We start from the raw sequence: 16,853 nt of genomic DNA, 5'->3' as shown, positions 1-16,853 counted from the left end.
TCCAGGTATCAAGAGCCACCGCCACAGAGCGAAGCAGCGACCGTTCATTGGGCGTCACTATGCTTCAGGCTTTGGAAAGCACCAAGGGAGGCTGGGTAACTTGCCCAGGTGGACTTCAAATCATGGCATTTTCAGAGTCAGGAAGCTCCTCTGGAGTCATCTGCTAGTTCCCAAATTCTCGAGCTGGTTTTCCTCTGTGATGAAGCATTCAATAGTCTGCAGCGAAGTGAGATAACTATGATTATACTCACATGTAGTGGATTTTTTCATGTTTTTTAAAGGGCTCTCCCTAGCACTCTGAGATTATGTCTCTTCTCCGCTTTCAGTACCGAACTATGCTTTCTTTAGGAAACTGATAGTAAGAGTAGATGGCAATATTTTAAAAATATTCTTCTTTAGCAATATGAAAAGTTTTAGTAAACTTTTAGTAAATGGGACTGTCCAAAATTTAGGAATCATTGATCAAATCTGACCCCTTCCCAACGCAGGTGAGAACACAGGTTCAAGGGAATTGTCCAAGGTCATGGGGCAGGTCAGCCGCCTCTGCCGTGCTGTGCCTGTTTACATCAGTGTCCCCCATTCAGGGGATTTCGAGCAATGGGCCTGTGGAACGATCCCGAAAGTGCCATGAGTTCCCCCTGTTAGATCTCGCCCTCTCTCTTTGTGTCTGGTTTTAGAGCCTTGGTCCCTATCTTCTAACTAGCAGCTCCAGCTCCCTCTGTATTTGCCCCTTTGCACGGTGCACCTCATCTCCCCTTAGGAAGCAGACAGCAGCCCACACTCCCCTTCATGGCAGCTCAGAGCTGGGCCCCCCACAAAGCCATCCCTAAAAGGCTGGAATAAAACTCAGGCTGAGCAGGGCTCCCTGGCAGACCTGCAGTAGACCAGCTTTGTGCCTCACGCTGGCTCATAAATTCTGTATTTAACTGGTTTAGCTTTGTGCTCACCTAATCGAAATTAAACTTCCTGAGGGAAAAAAACTGTTTCTTCCCTTTGTTCTGTTACTCTCCACCGCTTAGGGCCTATTATCTATAACAATGCAATGCACTCTCTTCTGAGCTCCATAAGGTCAGATGGGTTGAATAATACAGCAGATTGGAGTTAGGAGGTGGGAGGGAAGGATTCTGGGAGCAAAAGTCAAGATGAGAGGAAAGCCTAGTCCTAGCAAACCCCAGAGCTTCAAGAGGACCATTCCTTATTTTTTATTCCTAGGACAAGGTTGTATTGGGAAGGACTGAGATTCTAACACTCTGGACATGGAGGAGGGAGTTTGAAGGCCCCGAAAGTCAGAGAAAGGCTGGTAGAAAGTGGGGAAGGCTCTTTCCTGTTGTGGAACCTTCCCAGCTTCTGCTCTCTGTCAGGCTGCTGAATCGGGGAGTGGATTCATCCAGCCCTGCAGCTCCTGAGCAAAAAAAACAAGACCTAGTCCAGTTCCTCCCCCTCTGTATTGTTAACGTCTGAGGGAACCATAGCAGCAGTGTCCTGACCAAGGAGGGTGGGGCTCAGACTAACACTGAGTTCTACATTTTGCCTTGGGGCAAAAAAAAAATGTGAGAAGAAGAGCACAGAGCACTCCCCATTCTGCTTAAAGGGCTCTCGGGCCCAGTTTGCAGATCAGTGAGGACCGAATAGATCACTCGGGCTTTTGTGCTGTGGCTGGTGGTAGACCCTTCTCTGCGGAGAAATTGTGCTAGAAAGAGGCCTTACTCTCTTCTGGAATAAAACCATTCAGCAAGGGAGGTGGAGAGCATCCTCTCTGCAGAAGGAAGCATGAGTTATAGTAGGAGAAAGTTTCATTATGGAGGAGCTTCAGGGCAGCAATCTGGGCAGAAGCCAGGGCTCAAAGCATCACACTTCACCTGGGACTGAGGAAGTGTCATTTTCTGAATCAGAGAATATGAAGGAAGTGCCCTCCAGGCCCCCCTGGCATTTAAATCCTTTTCTCTGCAACTTGTTTATGTTGGGTTTAGAGCTAAAAGACAGTAGTCAGGATTTACAGAAATAAAAATCCAAACTTTTTGCATTCTGATACCCATTAGGTATGCCAAGTTGTGGACTTGGGAATCAGGCAGGCTTTGGCTCAAATACTGAGGTTAGGGAATGTGGTCAAGGTCACTTTGTGATTTAGCTTCCCAAGTTTGGACAGTTTCCTAGTCTCTTTGAGACTCAGCTTCCACACCTGTAAAGTGGGGATAAGGCATAATATTACAGCTGGAGTGAATGCAAAAATTAAATAATGATAAAGCACCCAAAAAACCTGGTGCTTCGTAAGTTCTCAATTGCTTGTTGCTTTGTGTTTCTTGCTACTTACCTGGCTATGATCACACTTCTGAAAAGGAGAAAGTAAATAATTCTCTCACTTCAAAAGTTATAAATTCTCTGTCACTGTGCTCTGTCCCCAGGCCGCTGGGTGAAGGCTATCATCATTAGAACTCATTGTCCTGCCACTAATCTGTTTAGAGGCAGTTTCGCATGGTGGAAAGACTAGAGAATCTGAATCCAGGAGACAGGTCTGTTCCTGGCCCACCACCTACCGGTCACCTGGTCTCAGAGACATCGCCGATTCTCCGGATAGGGAGGGACCCTCAATATCATGTCCTCCAACCACACATCTGAAGCTTGACCCTCACTCCCTGCACACACATCCCCCTATGTACTGTCCATCATAAAGTGGCCGTCCAGCTTCTATAGGGACGACTCAAATGCTCAAAACATATTGCTGCACCTTCAGACCATCCCGACTCTGACAAGGTTTTTTTTTCTGTACACGTGACATTTGTCTTCCTGATGTTTCTTCCTATTCATTGTAGTCCTATCCCTTCAGGCCATAAAGAAAAATGGGCTCTCCCACATAACAGAGTCTTGCACTATTTAAAATGATGATTGTATCTGCCCGAGTTTTCTCTGGCCCCTCACATGCTGCCTTCTGGTCCTTCGCCATCAAATAGCCCCCAAACACGGTGAGCCTCTGATACCTCATTTAAAAAATAGAGATACTTATTCCTGACTCAAACGATGGCGGTGCGGATTTAACAATGAAATGCGCCCTTAGACCCAGGATGTGCTTGATCAGTATCTGATGACGAGTGAGTAGATGAAACCGCGTGGAAGCGCTGTGCAAATGGCAGTGTGCGCGCTGCTGTAGTCTGCTCCAGCTGCTGTAGACACCGCACGGACTGCATGGCTTACATAACACAAACCCATTTTCCCACAGCTCTGGAGGCTGGAAGTCCAAGATCAAAATGTTGGCAAGTTTGGTTTCCTCTGAGGCCTCTCTCCTTGGCTTGCAGCTGGTCACCTCCTCCCTGTGTCCTCACTTGGTTGTTCCTTGGTCCGTGTTGTTTGTGTCCTAGTCTCTTCTTACAAGAAAACCCGTTGTATTGAATTAGTACCTACCCCATAGACTTCACTTCCACTTAACTACCTCTTCAAAGACCTTACATTCAGAGGTATTGGGAGTTAGGGCTTCAACATATGGATTTTGCGAGGGCAGGGGACACAATTTAGCATATAACACTCATCAATGTATCGTTAACAATTTAGTTTATTGTGACACTGTTCAGAGTAGCATTCGTGTGCTTTGGAAGAGAGTGGTGGGACCCTTTGTATGGGAAATAAGATATTGCAGGTCCATTTCAATAAATATATATTGTCGAATAGGTAATATATTCATGTTTCAACATTCCAAAAGTCATAGGAGAGAAAACATGAAGGACAAACATAAGAAGAGCCTCTTAATGTCACTAGTAGCACGCGCAATGTAAGTTAAGCTCATAATATCACTCCATTTCACACGTATCAGATTGGCAAAAATATTAAAGTCTGTTACTAAGTATTGGTGGGAATGCAGAGGAGCCAAACCCCTTCAGGCCGCTGGTGGGAATGCAAATTAGTGCAGCTGTGTTGGAAACCATTTGGCCAGTGGTCACTTAGCAGAGGCCCAACACCGGCCCAGCGGTATCACTGCAGGAGCCAGCCCTCCAGGACTCTTGCACAGGCGCACCCAGAGACAGGCCTGAGCAGGTTCACAGCAGCCCAAATGGGAAATAGCCCAATGTCCAACACCAGGGAAAGAGATACATAAAATGGGTATACTCACTCAATGGATGTTAAGTTACAATGGAAACACATGAATTAAAGTTGCATGTATCCGTGTGGATGAATCTTAGAACTATGGTGAGAGAAATTTGCTCATTGCAGAAAAATACATACAGCATGCCATTTTTACAAAATTCAAATCAAGTCAGGTGAGCTAATAATGTATCCCTTAGGGATATGCAGATCTGTGATAAAACTCTAGAGGCTAGCAGAACTGAGGATGAGAGGACAGCGGTTAAGTTACCTCTGCAGACTCGGGAGGAGCTGCAGGAAGTTTCAACGCTATCGGTGATGTCCCATGTCTCACGATGGATGGTGGACCCTCAGGGAAGAATTAGTTATTATTCTATTTCAAGATATACATTCATTTCAGAAATTCTTTGTATACATGAAATAATTCGTTGAAAAGATTTAAAAGTTCAAAAGGTGTATAATAAAGAACCTTTCTCTGAAGACAGCGGATATTTCCAGATTTTTGTGCATCATCCAGAGATAGGTCATAGCTGACGGCAGTGCGTACGTGCTCACGTGTGTGTTCTATCTCTCGCCCCACCGCCTTCTCTACATTGGTAGCATTCCTTCAGGCTCCTTTTAAACAATACTACCATTAAGTAATACATGGTCAGAGTGAGTAGAAAGTCTGAGGAAGAAAAAGATAGGGTTGTCTGTCTGTCCAGGAGTTCGGCTAGAAAGAAAAAGAGGGAATCGCCGCTTATCAGAAAGGAGACTGTCTGGATAAGGGGAATCTGGCCTTGTAGCCAAGGCTGATGAGACATGGAATTTGGACCTGTTTAAAGCAGAGGGGATGGAGTCCTGATTGAATCAACGAAAGGGCAGAGGCAAGCAATTCTCCTCTCTTGATAATGAGACCCCCTGAGTTATGGTGTCTCAGACAAACTACACGGATGTGAGGAAATCAGGGGAGGGCAGACTCGTGAGCAGATAAAAGCAGGAGGCGAATACATCAAGAGACAATAAAACATCAAAATCAAATATATGTCAAGTGTGTGACTGGAATTAGGGCAGACTGGCAGGCAGGAGAGACCGGAAATTGTTCTCGCACAGAAGCCAGGAGAAGAGGTGAAAGCTTGGCTTAGCCACTGGGAGTGGAGGACAAGTCCAAGTGCCCGCTGAGGTGGAAGGTGGGTGAGGAACGCCCAAGAAAGTACTAGGTTCAGACAGGGCCAATCCCCAGTAGCTGCCAGTAGCTTAGTTGATCTGGGAAGGCTTCCCAGAGGAGAGGTTTTCAGGAGCAGCTTGAATGAGGAGAACAAACAGGTTGGTGAACAGATTGAGGGTGGGAGTTTGGGGCGTACTGCCGATTCATGCTGGCAAAGCTCCAAAGGAAACCTTGCTTATCATATCTCTGTTGTGTCTTTCACTCTTGTGTATTTCCTTCAAGTCCCAGGATCTGGCATGGGTGTTTTGTGATACGAAAAGCTGTGGAGAGTGGGTGTGCACTAAAATACAGACGAAGGCTGTTGGGCTGGGTTCTCGGGGCTGGACCGTGATACGTAGAGGTTTAGTGCTGAAAGAATCAGCCCTGGCAGAGACAAGACAATGGGGCATGATGCGTGAGCCCCTGTGTGTATCAGGAGCCCTGGGCCGTAGGCCTCACTCAGATAGAAACTTGTTCTGGGCCTTTGAGAGATCACAGAATCACATGTTATTGGGCTAAATAACCTGTAAGACTCTTTTCAATCTAGGCAGCTCAGTGATTGACAGCCAGAGGAAGCAAAGTCTCCCAGATTAATGAAACTGAGTATCTTAAGCCTAGAAACGTACAGTATAAACATCATTTGTAACTGGCCTGTCGAGCACGTTACACAGGTCCTTTCCCATATATTAGTTCATCTGCACCCGAGAATCACCAGGAGGCAGGTGAGGCAGAGATAGAGTTCGCCTCATTTACAAGGGGGGAAACTGAGAGACACATTATAGGACCATGGTGCCGAACACTGGGGTCTTGGCTGAGCTAAGCTAGACTCCTATGGCTTTCCATTCCCTCTCCAACCCCCATTTGGATGTCGAGCGATGCCCAGTACTGGCTCTGGGACAAAAGCCTAAAGTCCCAATGCCAGGTCCACTCTCCCAGCTTCAACTTCAAGGTCATGCTGGGTCACTTCCACCTATGTTCCACCCATTGGCAGTACGTCTGCTCCACTTAGCCCTTCCCTGCTGCACTTGGGCTGGGGCAGGCATGCCCTTTACTTCCATAAGTGTGTGCCCTGAGCTGGCACTCAGACCCCAGGGGACTGCTCCTCTGGGCTCCTGAGGAGGTGACAGCAGCCTGCCTGGCAGCCTCTGGGCTCTGATGTGAGGGGAGTGTCCTTGCTTTTCTCTCAGCCTGGCTTCCTGTCTAGACATCTCGAATGGTCCCCTGGATTTAGCACGAGTTTGCCTGCCAGCTAAGTGAAACCCACACAGTTCAGTAGAGCCAGCGGCTGCCTCCCCCTCACCAGGACCGAGTCCTAGAGGATTGAAGCTAAGAAATTGTATAATAAAGGGGCCCAGGGGAGGATAAAGATGACAACACCGGTAACAGTAGCTTTACACTCTAGAATCCTTTTTCAGAACTCACATAGGCGCTCTCCTCTTCTCCCACACACCTGGAAGGATGGGTTGTCAAGGCAACTTCTCGTAAGTCCCAGCACCCACAGTCTCACAGGTCCCTGTGGACCCACTGAATCCGGCTGTGGAGAATTCTGCCCCTTGGCTTGGCTCTGGAAAGATACGGAAACAAATCCTCTGAAATATCCACTCCTGTGCTAACACCCTGCCCCTCTTGGACCCATCCTGGCTCCACGTGAAGCCTCCCCCATATGGCAAAGCTGGGGGAAACCTCAGGTCCAGCACTGCTGGGGTGAGGATGCCAGAGCTGCTCTCCTGAAGCACAGGTCTACTCCGCTGCCCTGGCACTTTAGTGCCCTGGACACAGAGTCCTCGCAGTGAAGGGAAGTGGAGGTGCCTCAACTTGCCCTTCCTCTGACTTGCCCAGGGGAAACAAGAGAACAACATCAGATAAATCCTGAACGAGGGACATTGGACAAAACCCCTGACTGGTACTTCTCAAAACTGGCAAGGTCATCAAAAACAAGGACCGTCCGAGAAACTATCACAACCAAGAGGAGTTTAGGTTCATTACCACGTCCAGCAAGAACGTGGGGGGGATGGGCTGAACACTGGACCGAGACTCTGTCGTGAACTAAGATGGGCCGAGTGCTCTTACTGTTTCAAATCACAATTTTAAAAATTAAACTTAGCTTTTAGAACACTTTTAGATTTACAGAAGAAAAGCAAAGATCGTGTAGAGAGTTCTTATATACCCCGAGTTTCCGTATTTTTAACGCTTTCTATCAGATGGTACACTTGTGACAATTAATGAACTAGTGTTGCTACATTATTATTAACTGAAGCTTAAACTTTATTCAGATTTCCTTAAAGTTCTTTTTCTCTTCCAAGATTTCACATTACTTTTAGTCATCCTGTTCCCTTAGCCTCCCCTTTGCTGTGGCAGATTTCCTCAGAATTTCCTTGGTTTTGATGACCTTGGCAGTTTGAGCAATACCGGTCAGGTATTTGGTAGAATGTCTCTCTGTTGGGATTTGTCTGCTGTTTTTCTCGCGCTTGGACTGAAGTTCTGTTTGGGGAGAAAGAACACAGGGGCAAAGTACCATTGCCAGCGCGTCACGTATTGGCAGTGTGACGTCACTGTGGGTGTGGATCCTGGTCATTTGATTGAGATGGTACTTATTAAGCTTATCTACAGTAAAGGTATTCCAAAGCTGACTTTTTAATGTATGATTTCCTCTGATTTCACTTAATCACCTTTGGGACCGTGCATAGCCATTTACGATCCCTGGGCTTTGGCTGTAAAAGGAAAGGCGTGGAACATCTCTGAAGTCCTAGTTCTAAGATTCTAAATTACACTCTGTGATGACACTCTGACCTACAGAGGTGGCGGCCACTGGACTGCCCAAGGTAACATGCCGACCTTCCTTAGAAATGCCATCCTCACAGCCAGGAGCAGGCTGGATGTGGGCTCTCACTTTTCTGAGAGTGAAGAAAATTCTAGAAGCTCTATCAGTGAGTGAGCAAGCAAGTAGATAGTGAATGAATGGACAAGATAATAAGTTTACCGAGAACTTACTCATGCTAGTTCTGTGCTAGGTGTTACGGGGGCAGAAGAAGTATGAGAAATAAACACAATTTAGTGTGGGAGAGAAGATGGAAGTTGATGAACAGTGAAATAATACATTCATCCCGCCCTTGAACACCACCTGCTCTATGAAGCCTTTTCTGATTTTTATCCAAATATTTTCTTTCCCTTCTCTGAACTTTGCCACTCTGTGTTAAGAAATGGCACTGAGATTGCTAGTGTAGCTCTGAATTTACACAACTTGCCCTGGTGGACAGGGACTCTGCTCTTTACATCAGGGAGTTCTCACGACAACTTGCTGTGCTGAATGGATCTGAATCTGAGACACAGGAAATTAGTCATAGAGGCAACAGATATACTGGGCTTTGAGGAGAAGGAGATCCTGGGTGGCTTCCTGCAGGAGGTTGAGTCTGGAAGCATGGCTGAAAGACAAGCAGGGGCCTTTCTCTTTCCTCAGGTGAAGCAAAGGTGAGTTTAAAACCAGGCCCCTGACCTTAGCACAACCCGGGGGCCAGGCCCTTAACCCCTAATTCTTCGACACCTTCCATTGTCCTACCTTCGAGGTTTAGCTTACACACATCTGTCCACCTGTCAGGCTCTCTCCTCCTCGGATCGCTCCAGCCCATCCGTGGCGACTCTGTCCCTCTCTGACTTCCCACATTAGCACACACAGCTCGAAACCCTTTGTTTGCTGTATCATACACTGCCCGTGGCTGTGGGTTATCTTTTGTGAATCGGCCGGCCGTCTTCTCCTGGTGAGCTGACCCTGGGCCTCATGGCTTCTGAGCTCAGGCCTCGTGCATAGTAGAGGCTTGGTCAGCAGTAGCTGTTGAGTTTATGGTTTCACAGTCTTCAGGGGCTGACATTTCTCATCCTCACCTGGCAGTTGATCATGTCTCCAATGGCCGACTGATTCTTCCTGTTGTGTTTCTTGTGCCTCACTGCGGATCTGCCCTTCCAATGGCGGGAGGACACTGCAGAAGGAAATGTGAGTCCCACCTGCCCCCAGTCAGGGCTCCCAAGGAGCCTAGGAACCTGCCTGCCATTGCGCCACTAACACCCACAGAGTCTGTATCCTAGCGACATGGGGAGTTGCATCCCCAGCCTTTCACAGATGTGGAAAAGCTCTCTTTGGTGGCTTCAGAGGCAATACTGGATGTAAGTGTGTGTGTGCACGTGTGTGCTTGTGATTGGGAAAATGAGTGGGTGTGGGAGTGTGGGGGGGTGTATTGCATGTGTACGTGTGGGGAACGGGATATGGAGTTGTATGATGTGATAGTGGGTGTGTGTGTAAGTGGGTGTGTACATAAGCATATATGTGCTGTGCAAATGTGAGTGTGTGAGAACATGAGTGTTTGTGTGGCAAAATGGCATGTGTCTGTGTGGGTAGGAATGTGTGGAAACATGGGTGTGAGTGTATACATGTATAAGCATGGTATGCTTTGTGTGCGAGAATGTATGTACATTGTATGCATGTGAATGAAAGTGTGAGCATATACGTGTGTGAGTCTGAGTGTGTTGCGTGTGTGTGTTGTCTGTATGTGCCTGTATAAGGGTGTATACACCCTTGTATGCATGGAAGTGTGGTTGTGTGTATATGGTGCAGGGATGGGGATTGCATGTGTACACGTGGGCGTGAGTATGCACTTGTATGTGAGTGTGTGTGCGTAAGGAAGGGCAAGTCTTCCTGACCGGTCCTGTCAGAAGACTTTATTCACCCACCTGGGGAGGTGCCTGGCTTCTGGGCACTAGGACAGTCTTTGTCCCTCTGCGCCTGGCAGCCCAACTTCACAGTCATTGGCTCCCCTGGAGCCGGTCCCAGCTGTGTGGGTCAGCTCCCTCCTTCCCATCTGGGCCCTGCCTCTTCTGGCCAGGGCAGGACAACCACAGAGGGTGCCAGGAAGTGGTTTCCCACTCCACCCAGGCCACGTTCCAAACCTTTGGAGTCCCCCAGCCCCCCAGCCAGGGAAATGAACTTGGCATCAGGCATGAGATGAAAAGAAACTGCTGACACAGGCCCGAGGTTGTGCAGGCCCTGCCGGGGTGATGGATGATGAGTTTCCAAGTGAAATCTAATAGAAAGTCCATGCATAATATATCTTTATGGGAGCAAATTCCAATTTGCATCCCATTAGGCCGCTGAAGTCTCAGAGGCCCTGCAGTGCCTCTCAAGCTTTCCCTCAGAAGAAGCCCAGAGCAGGGGGTGCCTGTGCCAGCAGGGGCCAGACCCCTCGGGGGGCAGTGCTGACAATGGAACCTGACGTCACAGGAGGGGCCGCGGGAGGTGGCTCTCCCACGCTGTCCCTTGGTGCTGTCTGGGGCCTGAGTCTCAGCAGCATTTCTCATGTCTGTGCCTGCACATGCTCCTCACAAGCAAGATCAAAGGAGAACCTGGCTTCCTGGCACTGCTATAATTTATATTCAGTGCCCCAGTTTCCAAAGAGGTAAAGGAGGCTTCGAGAAGAGCAGGGTCCCTCCTGGCAAAGGCAGGTAGCACAGGGACAGCCAGCGGGGCCCGGGGAGGTTAGAAGGATGTCTCAGAGAGCTCTGAGCTGGGGACCTGTGTGCCAGGCTCACTCCTGCTCTGCCAGTCACTGCTCCGACCACCTTTCTGCCCCGTGGGCCCAGCTCCTCCGAGCCTCAGTTTCCTTATCGGCGGAAGAGGTAATACTACCTGCCCTGCAGGGTTTTTTGTGAGGGTAGGAAGGTGCATTTGAGACTCTACAGTGCTGCAGAACTGGGGGTGCTTTCCAGACCCCAAATGTGATGTGGGTGTGCGTGACCCTGTGTGTTCGGGGTGGGTAAGGCACGGGGAGATGGAATATAACTCCCGGCCTGAGACGGGAAACCTCTGTCTTCGGATCCCTCCAGCTTCCATCAGCCCTCTGACTTCCTCGGCAGGCTGGGGCCAGGTCAGAAGCATGGTAGTGGGGGGTCTAAGAGGCTTGGGCTCAATGAGATTGTGGTTTGCTTTCTTTCAGGGGTAGAAGAGGAGACTGGGGTGTGGGGTCAGTGCAGTTAAACTGGAGCTCCTGATCTTTCAGGAGAGAAAAGAACTCTGGAAACACTGGGAGAGGAGCTGGGTTCTGACATGGGTGGTCTGGTCCAGCAGAGGAAAGCCCAGGCTCTGTGGCTGGACAGCACAGTGGTAATTACTTCTGACAGTAACTGGGGACACCTGGGACCCCCTCAAAATGCATCAGAGACTTAGGCCACAGGCCGCAGATCTCACGCTCCAAAGAGGTCTTCTCCAGGCTCCTACCTGCTTGTGAGAAGGGCCTCCATGTTGCTGGACGGAGCCCTCCCGTGAGCACCACCCAGCTCCTGTCTGACTGGCTGTCTGGCTGACCACTGTCCTTTCCCCTTCTGCTACGCAGCCCCCGCTGCCTTGACCTGAGGCCTCAGCAGTTCCGCGGGGTGCTCCCTCCCAGTGGCTGGGCTGACTGGCATTCCACAGGCCCAAACTCCTCAATCACTCCCTGTAGTTCACAGAGAGGCACAGAGCTGTGATTACGTGAGTCAGAGCCTACGGCAAGGTCGTTGTGGAGAGACAGGCACGCCACCGGTGATGTGGCCAGGGAGAGGGTGGGACAGGAGGGAGTGCCCATTCTGCCAGCTCTCGGAACCATACCGGTCTCTTGATTTACACGGCACTGAGCGAGGTGGAGGGTTGGCCATTGTCTAGCAACGTTGGGCCCCAAACCCTCCTGACATTTCCTCTCATTATTGGGTGATGTGGGGCAAAGTATGTGAAGCGTTGGAGGGTGTTGTTTGGGTAGCAACCTGTTCACAAAGGGGCCACCGTCCCCAGTGTAGCTACAGTGTTGACACAGACCACAGAGACAAGCCTGGACTCTCTCCAGGAAATTGCTACTTCGACTAGTCCCACAGCTTTCTCGAAGCAGTCAAATGGGAGAAACAAAACAGAAACAAAGTATAAATACTATAAAAGGCCCAATAGTGCTTTGAAAGTGTTATATATACTGTGAAATGTGAAGGTAGAACATTACTGTGTTTCTACAATTTCTTATAACAGTCCTTACTGTACTAGCCGAGAAGGTGAGCACAAGCTGTTGTTGGGACAGCAGTGTCACACTGATGCGGTCATTGTCCAGATGTACTGCTTTTTGAATTGATGGCAAAGCGGGTCAGGTCCCGGTACCTGGAAAAGGGGCACCGAGTGCCCGGGCACCTCTGCGTTTCCAAAGGGGTGGCAAACTCCACTCTAGGAGCTTCTCGGGTTTCGCTGTTACTCTAGGACAGTTCTCAGGGACACACCTGGTTTTACTTTCGTAAATAGGTTTTGTGGTGTTTCTACCAAGACCTTTGTGATGCGGTCAGTTACTCCCACAGTAATTATTCATTCCCTTCACAGACATCTGTCTGCTCAGTTGGACGGGAGTTGCTGATGGGCTGTCACCACTCGGTTCCGGGACACCCCATGGTGGCAGTTTCCCGAAGCGTTCTTCGGTGCGTGCTATCCCGTTGCACAACCCACGTACCAGCCCACATTTGAGGGCTGACTGTTGCATGAACTGCGGCAGGTGGGGCACGTGCCCGCCAATGACAGCTTCGGTCACTCCCTCGGCTGGAGCTACTGAGCAAGTTTCCTTTCTTACGTGCCTGTCACAATGTTTCGTAGTGAATGTACGATTCTTGATCAACTTAAACAAATGGTCAGCTCAGGCCAAACACCTCCCTTTATTTCCGTGACAGCTCAGACCTTGCTTAACCGGTGATTTTGCCTAAGCGACTCCAACAGGTACCTGAAGGTTCTTTTAGTTGTCCCGTGTACACCCCATGTTTTACTGTGTTCAAACACATATAACATGAAATGTATACCATCTTAACTGTTTTTAAGTGTACAGGTCGCTGTGTTAAATACATTTACAATATTGTACAACCATCAGCACATCCATCTCCATAACTCTTTTCACCTGGTAAAATGGAAACTCGACACTCATTAAGCAGTAGGTCCCCATTCCTCTCTACCCCCAGCCCTGGCAACTACCATTCTACTTCCTGTCTCTATTATTCTGACGGCTCTAAGGATCTCGTGTGAGTGGGATCATGCAGTCCCTGTCTTTTGTGGCTGACTTAGGTCACAGAGTGTAACATCCTCCAGGTTTATCCATGTTTGTAGCATGTGTCAGAGTTTCCTTCTTCCTCAGTCTCTTTCCAAAATCATTTTCTAACAGATTTGGCTGTTCAGTTTTCAGGTTTTAGGGTAAAACTGCCATAATTTTCACAGACCAACGAGGTTGCTACGATACTCACTGAAGATTTGCCTCATTTTGCAATCACTGAGCGGTATCTATTGTCAGCGTAAAATACTTTCCACCTGAGCAAGGGGGGCTTTTGGTAGGAGCGTTTCCACAGATAGTGGTTACTCATTAACACTCTGGCATTTTGCACAAGGTCTGCGTCAGACCACTTCATAACGCCGTGAATATGTTCAAATAGACACAGCAAATGGCAAGTGTTGCCTAAACCTCATTGCTTGAGTTGAGGCAAGTTCTTAATTGTTTTTGCATGGGAACTGGGTGCTTTCATCAGCTGTTTCTTCTTCTTTTATTTATCTAGATGGTATCTACTGTGCACAAGGTGGGATGCCAGGTGCTAGGGATATCAGGTAAATGCAGACCCAGCCACTCTCTGCACATCTGCTGGGGCAGGTGGACCACCAGGTGCTATACACATCTGTAAGCACTTTATCTTACACAACTTTGGAGGCTGAACTACCCTCACAGGGGAACCCAAGAGGTAGCAAGTCCTTCTGGGCAGGGACTAAATCATCACCTTTTCCCCCAATAATCAACCTTCCACTTGCTTATGATTGGTATAAGGTTCTTCCTTGTACTGAATTTTTAATAATTTAAATGAATGATTCTCTTTGGAGTTGGGGGGTGGGGAGGGCAGGATGTCAAATTGGTAGGGTGTTATATAATTTGAAAAAGTTTTTTTTTTCTGTAACGTTCTGTAGCTTCCTATTTATAAAATTTAAAAAGAACTTATTACTTGCAGAGTACCAAGGAGAGCAAGCCCACCTTCTGGGAGGGCAGAGAGATGTAGATTCAGTATCAGTTGTTCTCAGGGGGAGGGAGGAGAGCACGGCTTTATCGTGAGTTGTTCTTTCACAATTCGGTTCAGTTTACATTTCTTCTTGGCAGAGAGCACGTGTGCCTGGGAGCGCGGGGACCTGGCCGACCTGTCAGGTATACCTACTGGATCTGGAAAGGAGCGATCCTCTGGCAGACCCGGGAGCCTGGTGCCAGTCCCCAGTCTGTGCTGCTTTGTCGGACTTTGCAAAATAAGAGCCATTTCCAGAACCCAGTCTTGAAAGATGGGCGAAGCCTCATGAAGGATGGGTGTTTAGTCTCTGCTCTGGAAGGCAGAGGCAATTTGATTTATGGAATAGGAAACAGCCAGGAAAAAAAAAAAAAAGCAACCTGAATACAGAAAGGATTCCTTTGGAGGGGCGGGGTGGGTGGGAAATTGCAACCTTATCCTCTGGGACTCGGGCTCAGGAGCTGAGCTGCGAGGTTCAGTGAACCCGTTAGTAACATGAACTTGGTTGCTGTATTTCCCAGCCTGAGCTCATGCATTATTTACCTGGCGTAAGTAAACCTGCTTCTCCCACTGTTGCTGGGGAAACCACTTTGATTTAGCAAGTCCTGTCTTACTCTCTAACTAAAACACTGCAGCTTGGGAGGGAGGGAGAGGAGCGATGCTCAGTCTCAGAGGCTCAGGGTGTGGATGTGTAAAGGGGCCTCCCTGCTAACCGCCCCCCCCGGAAAGCCTAAGTAGGAGAGAATGGTGAGTTCAGTCAGTGTAGGGAGCCTCACACCTGCCCTGTCCTGCTTCTCTGAGGGCCCTTCTCTGTTTTTCTGGTCTCCAAGAATGGGGGAGTCCCAAGGAGCAAGGTGCGCCTCTTCTGAGGCTTGAGTGAAGACTGCTAGCTGGTCTCACACCAACTGCTTTAGAAAGATAGACATCAATTTGTGCAGCACAGGGAGAGAGGCAGGGAGTCAAATTTCCCCAGAGGCTGTTTCCCAGGTGAATGGGCCTTGGGGAGCCAACGCCACAAACACTGGTAAAGTGGTCCTCTCTCTTTCCAAACTTGCTGTGGCTCATATTCCATGTGTGTCCTCGTGGACCAGACAGATGTGCTGGCTGAGAAAGAGCTTGATCTGAGGGGGTGGGTGGGATTCTGGGTTCAAATCTCAGTGCTTTTATTTACAATGGGAATCAGAGTAAGTTATGCCATCTTTCTGACTCTTGGGTCCCCCAAGTGTGGAAGATGGACACTAGTGTCTGCCATGGACAGGTTGTGTGCAGATCGGCCAGGAAGTGGTCTGGGAACACTGTCCGTGCCCAGGCCCCGTGATGTGGAATGACGACGGGCCACCGACCTGGCCTGCCACCTGTTCCCCTTTCTTGCCAGCAATTCAGACAGCGCTCCTGGCTCTCTTCCTCCTCTTGCTGCATATTGATTTTTCCTTTCCTCCTTCTGTTCTATTTGTGGCTCTATGGCCTCTCACAACTGCATTATTTCTTCAGAAGTGCACCAGATAAGGAGGTCTGTTTGTGCACACCAGTGGCCTCGGCCCTTCACTGTGCCTGTGGCCTGGGCTATTCTCCCTGTCCATGACCTTGCTGCATTCTTGTCGCTAAAATGGAATCTAGTGGAGCCTTTCTTTCTTCCAGGTTCTCTCTGTGCTTGTACAGAGAGGATGATGCTATTTGTTAGGTGAGTTGTGGGTGTGTCCGCCTGGGCAATGCACACCAGATATGTGTCAAGAATATACTTATCTGTCTATTGAGATATTTAGACAAAAGCCGTAAATTAGTGAACTTTGATTTCTTTTTTTGTTAACTACAATGAGACAATATGTTAAAAGGAAAAAACTACTTCCTGGGTATCTCTAACATAATCGTTTTTAGTAATGTCTTTCTAGATTTTCCTTTTTGAAATTATACTTTATTGATTATGCTATTACAGTGCTTTCCGTTTTTCTCCCTTTGCTTTCCTCTACCCAGCACCCCCCACTCCCTCAGGCAGTCCCCTTACGGTGGTTCATGTCCATGGGTCATGCGTATAAGTTCTTTGGCTGCTCCATTTCCTATACTGTACTTTACATCCCCATGGCTATTCTGTAACTACCTATTTGTGGTTCTTAATCCCCTCACCTTTTTTACTCATTCCCCCACACCATCCTCCCATCTGGCAACCATGGACACTCTCTGTATCCATGATTCTGTCTCTGTGCTTCTTGTTTGCTTAGTTTGTTTTTAGATTCAATTGTTGATAGATATGTATTTATTGCCATTTTATGGTTCATAGTTTTGATCTTCTTCTTTTTCTTAAATAAGTCCCTTTAACATTTCTTATAATGGTTTGGTGATGATGAACTACTTTGGTCTTTTTCTTGTCTGGAAGGTCTTTATCTGCTCTTTGATTCTAAGTGATAGCTTTGCTGGGTAGAGCAATCTTGGCTGTAGGCCCCTGCTTTTCATGTCTTTGAATATATCTTGTTAATCCCTTCTAGCTTGCAAAGTTTCTTTTGAGAAATTAGCTGACAGTTTTATGGGAACT

The 16,853-nt window shown here is 48.2% G+C and overlaps 1 long non-coding RNA gene across 1 annotated transcript; it reads left to right on the top strand.

Moving 5' to 3' along the window:
• The first annotated feature begins 8,455 nt into the window (after positions 1–8,455).
• On the top strand, positions 8,456–14,714 carry LOC119065058 (uncharacterized). Its single transcript, XR_005085532.2, has 3 exons — positions 8,456–8,725; positions 13,841–13,889; positions 14,428–14,714. It is a non-coding gene; the product is annotated as an uncharacterized LOC119065058 (long non-coding RNA).
• The last annotated feature ends 2,139 nt before the right edge of the window (positions 14,715–16,853 follow it).

The sequence above is a fragment of the Artibeus jamaicensis genome, unplaced genomic scaffold (genome assembly GCF_021234435.1).
Source record: "Artibeus jamaicensis isolate MK-2021 breed Jamaican fruit bat unplaced genomic scaffold, CSHL_Jam_final scaffold_833, whole genome shotgun sequence".
Taxonomy (NCBI): domain Eukaryota; kingdom Metazoa; phylum Chordata; class Mammalia; order Chiroptera; family Phyllostomidae; genus Artibeus; species Artibeus jamaicensis.
The sequence above is the reverse complement of the archived record's forward strand: the minus strand, read 5'-3'. Positions and strand labels throughout refer to the sequence as shown.